Here is a 13,140-nt window from a genome sequence, read left to right on the forward strand (position 1 = left end):
CCATCACTCAGAACCATCAGAACTCAAATTGAATGGAAGTCTCACAACTACAGAATTAAATAAACCACATCCATCCAGACTAGAAGGAAGGATGGATACGTGGAATGGGCTGGCCCCACACCCATGTGTGGTGGAGAAAAATTCCAGAGGGATATCTCAGGAGCAAGGAGTCCCAGCCCAACACCATGCCCCAGCCCAGGGTTCCAGTGACAGGAAGAGAGGTTCCCAACTTCTGGCTGCAAAAACCAACAGGAATAAATTTCTGTCAATGGAAGAAACTTCTGGAGACCCAAGCAATTCCTATTAAAAAACCCACACATGGACTACTCAGCTGCACTCCCTCTGAGCTCTAGCACCAGGGTAGCTTAAAAGGCATCACTGGCATAGAGAGAAACTGAAGTATCTGTATCAAGGAGAGAGCTGGGGGACAGCTTTCTCCCAGACAGAAAGGTAAGTAGAGGCCATTGTCCCTTTTCTGAACCCTCACCCCACAGAGACACAGTGCCTGCAGGCGATGCCATATCTGAGACTCCGTCAATCTGACTAACACTGTTTGCCCTGCCCTAGAGATCCCCTGACTCCATCTCACCCAACTTACAGGCCCACTCAAGCTGTTAACAGTGAATTTTCGATATGAATGGCTGGTCTTGGTTCATTCCTCACAACCTACGAAATCCCATCAAACAAGGAACAGCTGGCCTCAGTAAGCCCCTAGCCCCCATGCCTCTTGCTGAATGACCCCAGCCCAACACTACCAGCAGCCAGGTGAGATTCACAGCTTGGCTTTGCCTAGGAAACTCCAAGCCCAGCACAAATAGCAGCCATCTCAGATTGCTTTACAGCTCAGGCAGGGTGGCCCCAGGAAGAACACAGGTGGGAGCTGACCTTGGCCTGCACCACCCAGGAAACCACAGAGCCTGCACACCCAGTGGACAACTACCAACCACATTGGAGAACCACCCCCCTATCTCTGCACAGCTGATCCTCCATGGATGGCAGGGTTTGGTGGTCAATAGTCAGTGGTTACAGCCAGGCCATGCAGCTGACTGGCCTGGGTAAATCCCTCCCATTGACCTGCCAACAACAATTAAGGCTCAGCTACAAGAAGACGTACTCAACCCACATGAAGGGCACACCTCGAGTCCCCTGCTTGGGTAATAGGGGAAGCTGTGCCACTGCACCCAACAGGACACCTACTACATTGGGCTATGCTACCAAGACAGGAAGTCATAGCAGCTCTACCTACTGCATAGAAACAAGCACAGAGAGGCTGCCAAAATGAGAAAACAAAGAAACATGGCCCAAATGAAAGAACAGATCAAAACTCCAGAAAAAGAACTAAACAAAATGGAGATAAGCAATCTATCAGATGCAGAGTTCAAAATATTGATTATAAGGATGCTCAAGGAACTCAGTGAGAACCTCGGTAACATAAGAAAGACCCAGTCAGAAATGAAGGATACACGAATTGGAATAAAGAACAAGGGAAAACAACAGTAGAGTGGATGAAGACAAGAATCAAATCAATGATTTAGAACATAAGGAAGCAAAAACAAATCAAGCAGAACAACAAGAAGAAAAAAGGATAAAAAAAAAATGAGGATAGTATAAGCAGCCTCTGGGATAACTTCAAGTGTTCCAACATTTGTATCATAGAGGTGCCAGAAGGAGAAGAGAAAGAGCAAAAAAAAATGGAAGTCTATTTCAAAAAATAATGAAAGAAAACTTCCCTAATTTGGTGAAGGAAATACACATGCAAGTTCAGGAAACACAGAGAGTCCCAAACAATATGGATGCAAAGAAGTCCACTTCAAGACATATCATAATTAAAATGCCAAAGATTAAAGATAAACAGAGAATCTTAAAAGAAGCAAGAGAAAAACAGTTAGTTACCTACAGGGGCATTCCTATAAGGCTATCAGTTGATTTCTCAAAAGAAACTTTGCCGGCTAGAAAGGATTGGCAAGAAATATTCAGAGTCATGAAAAGCAGGGACCTCCAGCCAAGACTGCTCTACTCAGCAAAGATACCATTTGAAATTGAAGGGCAGATAAAGAGCTTTCTAGACAAGAAAAAACTAAATGAGTTCATTATCACCAAACCATTATTATATGAAATGTTAAAGGGACTTATTTAAGAAAAAGATCAAAACTATGATCAACAAAATGGCAATAAATACATGTCTATCAACAATTGAATCTAAAAAATAAACTAAGCAAACAAAAAGAACAGAGACAGCATCATGGATACAGAAAGCATTTTGATGGTTGCCAGATGGAAGGGGGTTGTGTGGGAATGGGTGAAGAGGTGAGGGGATTAAGAGGTACAAATAGGTAGTTACAGAATAGCCATGGGAATGTACAGTACAGGAAATGGAGTAGTCAAAAAACCCATGGACATAAACAATGGTGTGGGGATTGCCTGAGGGAATGGGAGGTGTTGGTTGGGTGGGACAAAGAGGGAAAAAATAGGACAACTGTAATAATATAATCAATATAATAATAATAATAACAGAATGAATGATAACCAGGTATCGTCTGTTGGCCCTACACTCTTTCCTCCCCTTCTCTCTTCTCTCTGTACAAGGGCTGAAAGTCTGGGAAGTAAATGTCACATACTCGATTGTCAGCAGGGTGCTGTGAATGGTTTAGTTGACAAGGAGATACACTCATGCCAGACTTAGAAGGCAGAAAGTGGGTAGAATTATTCTACTTTCTCTGCTAGCTTAAGCAGCAAAGAGGCTTCTCAAATGGGTTTTTTTAAACCTTTATTGGGGTGACATTGATCAATAAGATCATGCAAGTTTCAAGTGTACAATTGGATAACACATCATCTGTGTATTGCATTATATGCTCACCACCCAAAATTTAGTATCCTTCATCACTTCTTTCCCTCTTCATCCTACCCCCACCCACCCTGCCCTTGTAATAATCACCATACTGTTGTCTGTGATGATGTGTTCTTTGTTTGTTTGTGACTTTGTTTTATATTTCACATATAACTGAAATCACATGGTTCTTGACCTTCCCCATCTGACTTATTTTGCTTAGCATGATACTCTCAAGATCCATCCATATTGACACAAATGGCAGTGTCAAATGGGGTCTTTATTTTTATTTTTTGATTTAATCTTTCTTAAATATATTGTATTAATTGTGCTATTACAGTTGTCCCAACTTTTTCCCCTTTGCCTCCTTTTGCCCCTCTCCACCAAGTACCTCTATTTCCTCCAGCAATTAGCTCCCTTAGTTCATGTCCATGGCTCATGCATATAAGTGCTTTGGCTTCTCTATATCTTACACTATTCCTAACATTCCCCTGTATATTTTGTACCTACCTATTAATCCTTCCTAATCCCTGCACCTTTTCCTTAATTCTCCCCCTTCCGCCTCCCCAATGATAACCCTCCAAATGATCTCCATATCTATGATCCTGTTTCTGCTCTGCTTGTTTGTGTGTTTTGTTTTTTAGATTCAGTTTTTGATAGTTGTGAATTTGTTCCCATTTTACTTTCATAATTTTGATCTTCTTTTCTTAAATAAGTCCCTTTAACATTTCATATAATAAGGGCTTGGTGATGGTGAACTCCTTTAGCTTTACCTTATCTTGGAAGCACTTTATCCTTAAATTCTGAATAATAGCTTTGTTGGATAGTGTAATCTAGGTTGTAGGTCCTTGCTTTTCATCACTTTGAATACTTCTTGCCAGTCCCTCTTGCCTGCAGTGCTTCTTTTGAGAAAGCTGATGGTCTTATGGGAACTTCTTTGTAGGTAACTCTCTGCTTTTCTCTTGATGCTTTTAAGATTCTCTCTTTACCTTTAACCTTTGACATTTGATCTGATGTGTCTTGGGAGTGGCCCTCTTTGGGTCCAGCTTGTTCGGGACTCTCTGTGTTTCCTGGACTTGTATGTCTATTTCCTCCACCAAATTAGGGAAGTTCTGTTTCATTATTTTTTCAAATAAGTTTTTGATTTCTTGCTCTTTCTTTTCTCCTCTGGCACCCCTATGATTCGTATGTTGGTACATTCAGAGATATTCCGGAGGCTCCCTAAACTATCCTCATTTTTTTAAATTCTTTTTTCTTCTTGCTGTTCTGATAGAATGCTTTTTTCTTCCTTATGTTCCAAATCATTGATTTGAATCTCAGTTTCATCTCTTCCACTGTCGGTTACCTGTAGATTTTTTCATTTCATTTAATGTAACCTTAACTTCTACCTGGGTCTTTTTTATGCTGTTGCCATACTCAATGAGGTTTTTTTTTTTTTCACTTTAAAAGGAATTTTTTTTTTAATTTTTATTGTTATTCAATTACAGTTGTATGCCCTTTCTCCCCATCCCTCCACCCCACCCCAGCCGAACCCACCTCCCTCCCTCCCCCATCTCCACCCTCCCCTTTGGTTTTGTCCATGCGTCCTTTATAGTAGTTCCTGTAATCCCCTCTTCCCACTGTCCCCCCTGCCCCCGGCTATTGTTAGGTTGTTCTTAACTTCAATGTCTCTGGTTATATTTTGTTTGCTTTTTTCTTCTATTGATTATGTTCCAGTTAAAGGTGAGATCATATGGTATTGGTCCCTCACCTCCTGGCTTATTTCACTTAGCATAATGCTCTCCAGTTTCATCCATGCTGTTGCAAAGGGTATAAGCTCCTTCTTTCTCTCTGCTGCGTAGAATTCCATTGTGTAAATATACCATAGTTTTTGGATCCACTCGTTTGCTGATGGGCACTTAGGTTGCTTCCAGTACTTGGCTATTGTAAATTGTGCTGCTATGAACATTGGGGTTCACAGGTTCTTTTGGATTGGTGTTTCAGGGTTCTTAGGGTATAATCCCAGCAGTGGAATTGCTGGGTCAAAGGGCAGTTCTATTTTTAGTTTTCTGAGGAAATTCCATACTGTTTTCCACAGTGGCCTCACCAGTCTGCATTCCCACCAACAGTGCACTAGGGTTCCCTTTTCTCTGCATCCTCTCCAACATTTGTTTGTTGATTTGTTTATGTTGGCCACTCTGACTGGTGTGAGATGATACCTCATTGTGGTTTTAATTTGCATCTCTCTGAAGGCTAGTGATGCTGAGCATCTTTTCATATGTCTCTGGGCCCTCTGTATGTCTTCCTTGGAGAAGTGTCTGTTCAAGTCCTTTGCCCACTTTTTAATTGGGTTGTTTGTCTTCCTGGAGTGCAGTCGTGTGAGTTCTTTATATATTTTGGAGATCAGGCCCTTGTCTGAGGTATCATTAGCAAATATGTTTTCCCGTACTGTTGGTTCTCTTTGTAATTTGGCGCTGTTTTCTTTAGCCATGCAGAAGCTTTTTATTTTGATGAGGTCCCATTTGTTTATTCTTTCCTTTATGTCCCTTGCTTTAGGGGATGTGTCTGTGAGGATGTTGCTGTGTGGAATGTCTGAGATTTTCCTGCCAATGTTTTCCTCAAGGACTTTTATGGTGTTACAACTTATATTTAAATCTTTTATCCATCTTGAGTTTATTTTCATGTATGGCGTAAGTTGGTGATCGAGTTTCATTTTTTTGCACATAGCTGTCCAGATCTCCCAACACCATCTGTTGAAGAGGCTATTTTTGCTCCATTTTATGCTTCTGCCTCCTTTGTCAAATATTAATTGACCATAGAGACTTGGGTTTATTTCTGGGCTCTCTGTTTTGTTCCATTGGCCTATGTGCCTGTTTTTATGCCAGTACCAGGCTGTTTTGATTACTGTGGCCTTGTAATACAGTTTGATATCAGGTATTGTGATCCCTCCTGCTTTGTTCTTCTTTCTCAAAATTGCTGCAGCTATTTGGGGTCGTTTATGGTTCCATATGAATTTCTGCAATGTTTGTTCTATATCTGTGAAATATGTCATGGGTACTCTAATAGGGATTGCATTGAATCTATAAATTGCTTTGGGTAGTATGGCCATTCTCAATGAGTTCTTTAAGCATCCTGATAACTAGTGTTTTGAACTCTGCATCTGATAGGTTGGTTATCTCCATTTCATTTAGTTCTTTTCCTGGAGGTTTTTTTTTCTGTTTTTTCATTTGGGCCATATTTCTTTGTCTCCTCAATTTGGCAGCCTCCCTGTGTTTGCTTCAATGTATTAGGTAGAGCTGCTTTGACTCTGCCTTATTAGCTTGGCCTATTGTAGAAAAGGCACCTGTAAATTGTGTGGGGCAGAGTCTTAGGTAATCACCAGTGCAGGGCAACCCATTTCACCACTTTGTGGCTCTTTGTGGGGGGAAGGCTCAAGGAGGGAACAATGCCACTGCCTGGTTTCTCTTGCTCAAGAGGAAGCTGTTATCCATCACTCATCCTCTTTCTATTTGCTTTACTTTCTACCCTTATGCCACTGGTGCCCTTCCAGCTGTTGCCCTGGTGCTGAATCCCAGAGAGGGTGGGTCTACATAAGTCCTAAGTCCCTACAGGTCCTTTAAGAGGAGTCTCCTGAAAATCCAGCAGTTTCTTCCACTACCCACCCCCCACTGAGTTTTATAGCCAAAAGTTATAGGGATTTATCTTCTGGGCACTGGAACCCTGGGCTGTGTGGTCTGGCCAATGTCCTGGATCCCTCACTCCCTAGGTATCCCTCCTGGTTTTTACCCACCACACTTGTTGTAGAGCCACCCATTCTGCCACCTCTCTGTGCCACACCATGTCTCTGCCCCTCCTACCTGTCTGGATGAATATGTTTTCTTTACATTCTTAGTTGTTAGACTTCCATAAAGCTCAATTTTCTGATGGTTCTGGGTGATATTTTTTCTGTGGTCTAGTTGTAATTTTTTCTGTGGCTGGATGAGGAAGCAAAGCATGTTTACCTATGCATCCATCTTGACCAGAAGTCCCCATGATTTAAATTTTTTTGCATTTTTTTTCATTACCAGTTAGTCCAATTATACCCCATGCCCCCCAGCAATCACCACACTGTTGTCCATGACCATGAGCCCTTTTTCCTTTGTGCTCAATTCCTCCACCCCTTAATCCCCCCCACTGTCATCCTTCTCTCCATCCATAAGTCTGTCCTCACCAAATGGACTTTTTTAAATAATAGCTTCCAAGTTCCCTAGCAATTCACTCCCATAATGCTGCAGAGGAGCTGTGAGGCTGGCAGTGGTCCTGACCTCTGCATGGCATTAGGATCTCTCTGGCTTCTTGGATGGTCTATAGCCGTGGCTGTCCTCTTGACTTTCCTTCTTCAATCTTCTCAATGCATTTTGTAGGTTCCTTAGTCTCCATATTAAATCTTGTTCTATTTGAAATACCTAGAATGATTTTTCTTTTCCTGTCTGAACCTTGACTGACATTGCTTTCATTTGAAAATGATTTTGCCTCCCAAACCTACCTTTAAGTGATGTAGGTAGTAAAATTGTCAGTAATTATCTATAGAAATTCTAATTCAGTGGTAAAGTTTAATTTCAACAATAGTAACTAGAATAAAAAGCAGAAGCCATTGCTAATTCTAAATGGTAAAGAAAATAACTTTTTACAATAAAAGAGACCTTTTTCATACTCTGTCCTTGTTTCAAGAGTCAGCCAACTTAAGACCATCTGTTGTGAACTGAACATTTGTATCCCACCCCCAAATTCATATATATTTTGACCCTAATCTCCAACGTGATGGTATTTGGAGGTGGGGCCTTTGGAGTGTAATTAGGTTTAGATGAGGTCATGAGGGTGGAGTCCTCATGATGGGATTAGTGCTTTTAAAAGAAGAAGAGACCAGAGCAGAGCTCTCTCTCTCTTTATCTCCCTGCCATGTGAGAACACAGCAAGAAGGCAGCCATCTGAAAACTTAGAAGAGAGCTCTCACCAGATACCAAATCTGCCAGCATCTGGTCTTGGACCTCACATCCTCCAGAACTGTGAAAAATAAATATTTGTTACTTAAGCCACTAGTCTATGGTGTTTGTTATAGCAGCCCACACTAACTAAGACAAGACACTGTCTTACACCAAAGCCCATGCTCTTATCATGAGACCATATCTATCACATTGCACTGTAGCTGAGAACTCTGTCATCCACTGACGAGATAGCCTTGGGCCACATTGGTGACTGTGCTCAGACTCCAGAGTCAGTGCCATCCCCAAGGAGAGATACGACATCCCATAACTCCTCTACTTAAAGTCTTGCTTCCTTGACAATGGAAGACATTAGCCATGAGTTAGCATAATCATTCCCATTTCCCATAGGGAACAAAGAGGTTAATACTAAAAGAATCTACAGGCTTAAAATAAGGCTGAGTTTAAGGTGGATCCACTTGATCTTAGATTGAAATAAATATGTGGTATGCATGATTCCAAGCAGCCCTTTCGAAAACCCTACAACATAGGAATATTTTGTTTCGATCTAATTTGGCAAACCTTCCCTAAAATACCCCAAGATTCCCACTCACCCATGAAAAAGTCCAGGGGTGGGGCTCTTCTCTAGAGGATTGGATTGAACAGAGATGTGGTCACAGCCTCCTGTCTCACTAAGCTCCTTCTGCTGCTGAGGCAAAAAGCAGATGGATAAAGCAGCTGAGATTAAAACAGGGTGTTCTTTGAGGCTTTGCACTCCGTGTTTCCACAGCAACATCATACCTGGAAGAAAGCAACCTTGTGATGAAGCCCAGCTTGGCTGTCTCCATAACAACAAGATCCTGGCAACTTGGCCATGACTCCTCCCTCTTCCTCCTCAACAGTGACTGCAATAGTTGTGTAGTTATACAACACACCCTCACATTCCAGATAGACAACTCCACCTCTGAACTTCTTTGAAGGATGTCTTAGTCAGGTTCCCCAGATGCAGACCCTGACATGAGGATTTGTGTGCCAGTGATTTATTCAAGAAGTGCCCCCAAGGGAAGCCAGAAAAGAAGGGGTGGTGGGATGGGAAAGGGGAGAAAGTCAGGTGACAATGTCATCACAGGCAGTGTCCTGCAGAGGGTAGCTTCAGCCTGCTCCCATAGAGTGGCCTGTACCCATCTGTCATTGGTTAAGGGTAACACCAAAGGTATGTAACTCCCATGTATTTTCAGATTTTTGCCTTTATGAAACACCAGGTCCCAAGAGCCAGAATTTCCAGAAAAAGGCTGCAAGTACTGGCTTTGGAAAGCACAGCAAAACCAGGTGGTGTACAAAAATAGTAAATGGTATCTAAGGGGAACTGAACATAGCACCACCATTATCCACTACACTGGAGAAGACTGAGGAATGGTGGAGAAATGGATATAAAAGAAAAGGTGAAGTTGGCAATACATTCTCTTTTATATATCTCAGTATTTGCCTAGAAGTATCCAGGCAGGCTTTAAATAGGTCTACTGGCAGCTACTGATCATCAACAGTGTGTCTTGCACAGGAGAGGAAAACATGGAAACATTATATAACAGGGCATACTGTTCGATGCAATAAGATGAGATTTATACTACCCTGAAAGAGATCATGTTTTGGTGCAAGAAGCAGAAATTAGGAATGATGCAATTTTCTTGCATGGCCTCAGTGATGACCGCTTGACATTGGAGAGAGGACTCAAGTTATCAGAAAATATGCTGAAAAAGGATCTCAATCTATCTAAAGACAAACTTGTAAAAAAGACAAACCTGACCTTCAGAACTTCACAGCCTGAGTGTGATCTTTCCCTGTCCCTCACTTCCTATGTGACCTTGGAAAAGTTCATTAACATCTTTGACTATCTTATTTTTCTTCTGTAAATGAATATGTTGTAACTTACCCTGGACTTCCAGTTCTGAGCAAAGAGAGTAGGCATTGTTTCTCTATTCCTCCCACTAAGTCCAACTAAAAATCCTGGGCATTAGATATAAAACTAATATAAGACTCTGAAAGGTGCAGAGAAAAAGGCAGACCAACCAGAGACCTCATCACTCAAGGAAGGACACAGTGGTGAATGCCACAGTTTCCTTTTTGCCTCATTCATCCCAGTCTTGGAGCTGAAGAAGATGCAAACACACAAAAACACAAATAAGCACAGACAAAAAAATTAAAAATAAAAATAAAGCTTGCTCACACTAGCCAAAGGACCAGCAAAGTGGAAATCTAGCAAGATAAAAAATTTTCATACAGCAACTACTGTAGTCCAGCCCAGATACCCCAGAAAATGCTGTGGCCTCACCACCATCCACTCCAGAAAAGATAAAGTGGGGAGCCTAGACTTCCACCCTTGCAAGATTGTGATAAGGGGCCCTACCACTACCACCAGAAGCAGAATGCTATGTAGGGAACCAAGACTTTTATTATCACCAGGCAATAACAAGCTCTCTCTCACACTACATCAGTGGGTACCAGGGGCTGAGTCAGAACTTGCACCTCCACCTGGCAGGAGTAAGATATCCCCCTCCTCCTCATTTGGGTGATATCAGAGCAGGCCTAGTGGAGACTCAGAAATTTCCTCATACCCACTGATAACAAGGCAACCCCATAATTGTGTCAGTAGAGACCATCTGGGGAGATTTAACTCCCACCCCAACCCAGAGCTGAAGAGGAGCCCCAACCCTAACCTCAGTGTCAGTGGAGGACAGATGGAGAACCTGGATGTCTACCTCTACCTACCAGAATGAAGTAGCACCCTCATCCCCCTGCCAGAGCAGCGTCAGAAAAGGTGAAATCTTACGTAAACTCTAGGCTCTGTGTGATAATGCTGTGTCAATGTAATTTCATCAGTTGTAACAAAAGTACCACCCTGGTGGAGGATTTTGTCAATAAATTTTTTTATTGATTGATTTTAGGGAGAGGGAAAGAGAGAAACATTGACTTATCATTGCACTTGCTTATGCATTCATTGGTTGTTTCTTGTATGTGCCCTGACTGGGGGTCAAACCCACAACCTTGGTGTATCAGGATGACCCTCTCACCAACCAAGCTAGCTGGCCAAGAACTGGTGGAGGATTTTGACAATGAGAGAAGCTGTGCATGTGTGAGACAGGAGGTATATGGGAAATCTCTGCACAATATTGCTGTGAATTTAAAACTGTTCTTAAAAATAAATTTTATTTTGAAAGAGAAAAAAAGAAAGAGAAAGAAAGGAAGGCAGGAAAGAAGCAGGAATATTTCAAATAAAAACAAACACATTTAACACAAATTCTATACAGGCATATTCTCTTTTTATTGCACGACATTTTGTTGTGCTTTGCAAATACTGCTGGGGTTTGTTTGTTTGTTTGTTTGTTTGTTTTAAACAAGTTGAATGTTTGTAGCAACCCTGCCTCAAGCAAGACTATTGGCCCCATTTCTCAAATTGCTCACTTTGTGTGTGTCACATTTTGGTGATTCTCACAACATTTCAAACTTTTTATTATTATTATAGTTGTTAGGTTGGTCTGTGATCAGTGGTCTTTGACGTTACTGTTGTACCTGTATCGGGGCTCCGGGAACCATGCTCATATACTGCGGTGAACTAACTTCACCTATGAATGTTGTGTGTGTTCTGACTGCTCCACTGAGTGGCCTTTCCCCCATCTCTCTCCCTCTCCGTGGGCCTCTCTGTTCCCTAAGACATAACAACATTGAAACCAGGCCACTTAATAACCCTACGATGGCCTCTAAGTGTTCAAGTGAAAGCAAGCGTTACAAGTTTAAATCAAAAGCTAGAAATAATTAAGGTTATTGAGGAAGGCATATCGAAAGCCAAGATATGCTGAAAGCTAGGCCTTGTGTGCCAAACAGTCAGCCAAGGTGTGAATGTAAAGCAAAAGTTCTTGAAGGAAATTAAAAGTGCCACTCCAGTGAACACACAAATGATTTTTTTTTTTTTTTAAGTGAAACAGCCTCATTGCTGAGATGGAGAAAGTTTTAGTGATCTGGTTAGAAGATCAAACCAGCCGCAACATTCCCTTAAACCAAAGCCTACTCCAGAGCCAGTCCCTAACTCTCTTCAGTTCTGTGAGGCCGAGAGAGGTGAGGATGCTGCAAAACAAAAGCTTGAAGCTAGCAGGGGTTGGTTCATGAGGTTTAAGGAAAGAAGCTGTGTCCACAACATAAAAGTACAAAGTGAAGCAGTAAGTGCTGATGTAGAAGCTACAGCGAATTCCAGAAGATCTAGCTAAGATAATTGATGAAAGAAGGTGGCTACCCTAAACAAATTTTCAGTGTAGATGAAACAGCCTTATATTGGAAGAGGATGACATTTAAGATCTTTATAGCTAAAGGAAATAAATCAATGCCTGACTTAAAAGCTTCAAATGATAGGCTGGCTCTTTTATTAAGGACTGATGCAGCTAGTGACTTTACGCTGAAGCCAATGCTCATTCAACATTCTGGAATTCTAAGGGCCATTAAGAATTTTGCTACATCTACTCTGCCTGTACTTTATAAATGAAACAACAAAGTCTGGATTTTAAGCCCACTATTGGGACCTAGCTCAGAAAAAAATATTTTCAAAGTATTACTGCTTATGAACAAGGCACGTGGTCACCCAAGAGCTTGAGCGTAGATGTACAACAAGATTAATGTTGTCTCCATGCCTGCTAACTCAGGGCCCATTCCAGAACCCATGGATCAAGGATAATTGCAACTTCTAAGTCTTATTACGAAATACATTTCATAAGGCAATAGCTGCTGTACATGGTGATTCCTTTGATGGATCTGGGCAAAGTACATTGAAAATCTTCTGGAAAGGATTCTCCATTATGGATGCCATTAAATACATTAATAATTCATGGAAAGAGGCCAAAATATCAACATTAACAGGAGTCTGGAAGAAGCTGGTTCCAACCCTCAGGGATGACTTTGAGGGAGTCAAGACTTCAGTGGAGGAAATAACTGCAGATGTAACGAAAATAGGAAGAGAACATGAACTAGAAGTGGAGCCCGAAGATGTTGACCGAATTGCTGCAATCTCACAATAAAACTTTAATGGATGAGCAGTTGCTACTTACAAATGAGCAAAGAAAGTGGTTTCTTGAGATGGAATCTACTCCTGATGAAGATACTATGACGATTCTTAAAATACCAACAAAAGATTTAAAATATTACATTCCCTTAGTTGATAAAGCAGCAGCAGCAGGGTTTGAGAACACGACTCCAGTTTTGAAAAAGTTCTATTGTGGGTAAAATGCTTTCAAAGAGCATCACATGAGAGATAATATGTGAAAAGAACAGTGAATGAATGAGGCAAACTTCATTATTGTCTTAATTTAATAAATAAGTAGCATAATGTTG

The sequence above is a fragment of the Desmodus rotundus genome, chromosome 4 (assembly GCF_022682495.2).
Source record: "Desmodus rotundus isolate HL8 chromosome 4, HLdesRot8A.1, whole genome shotgun sequence".
Classification (NCBI taxonomy): Eukaryota; Metazoa; Chordata; class Mammalia; order Chiroptera; family Phyllostomidae; genus Desmodus; species Desmodus rotundus.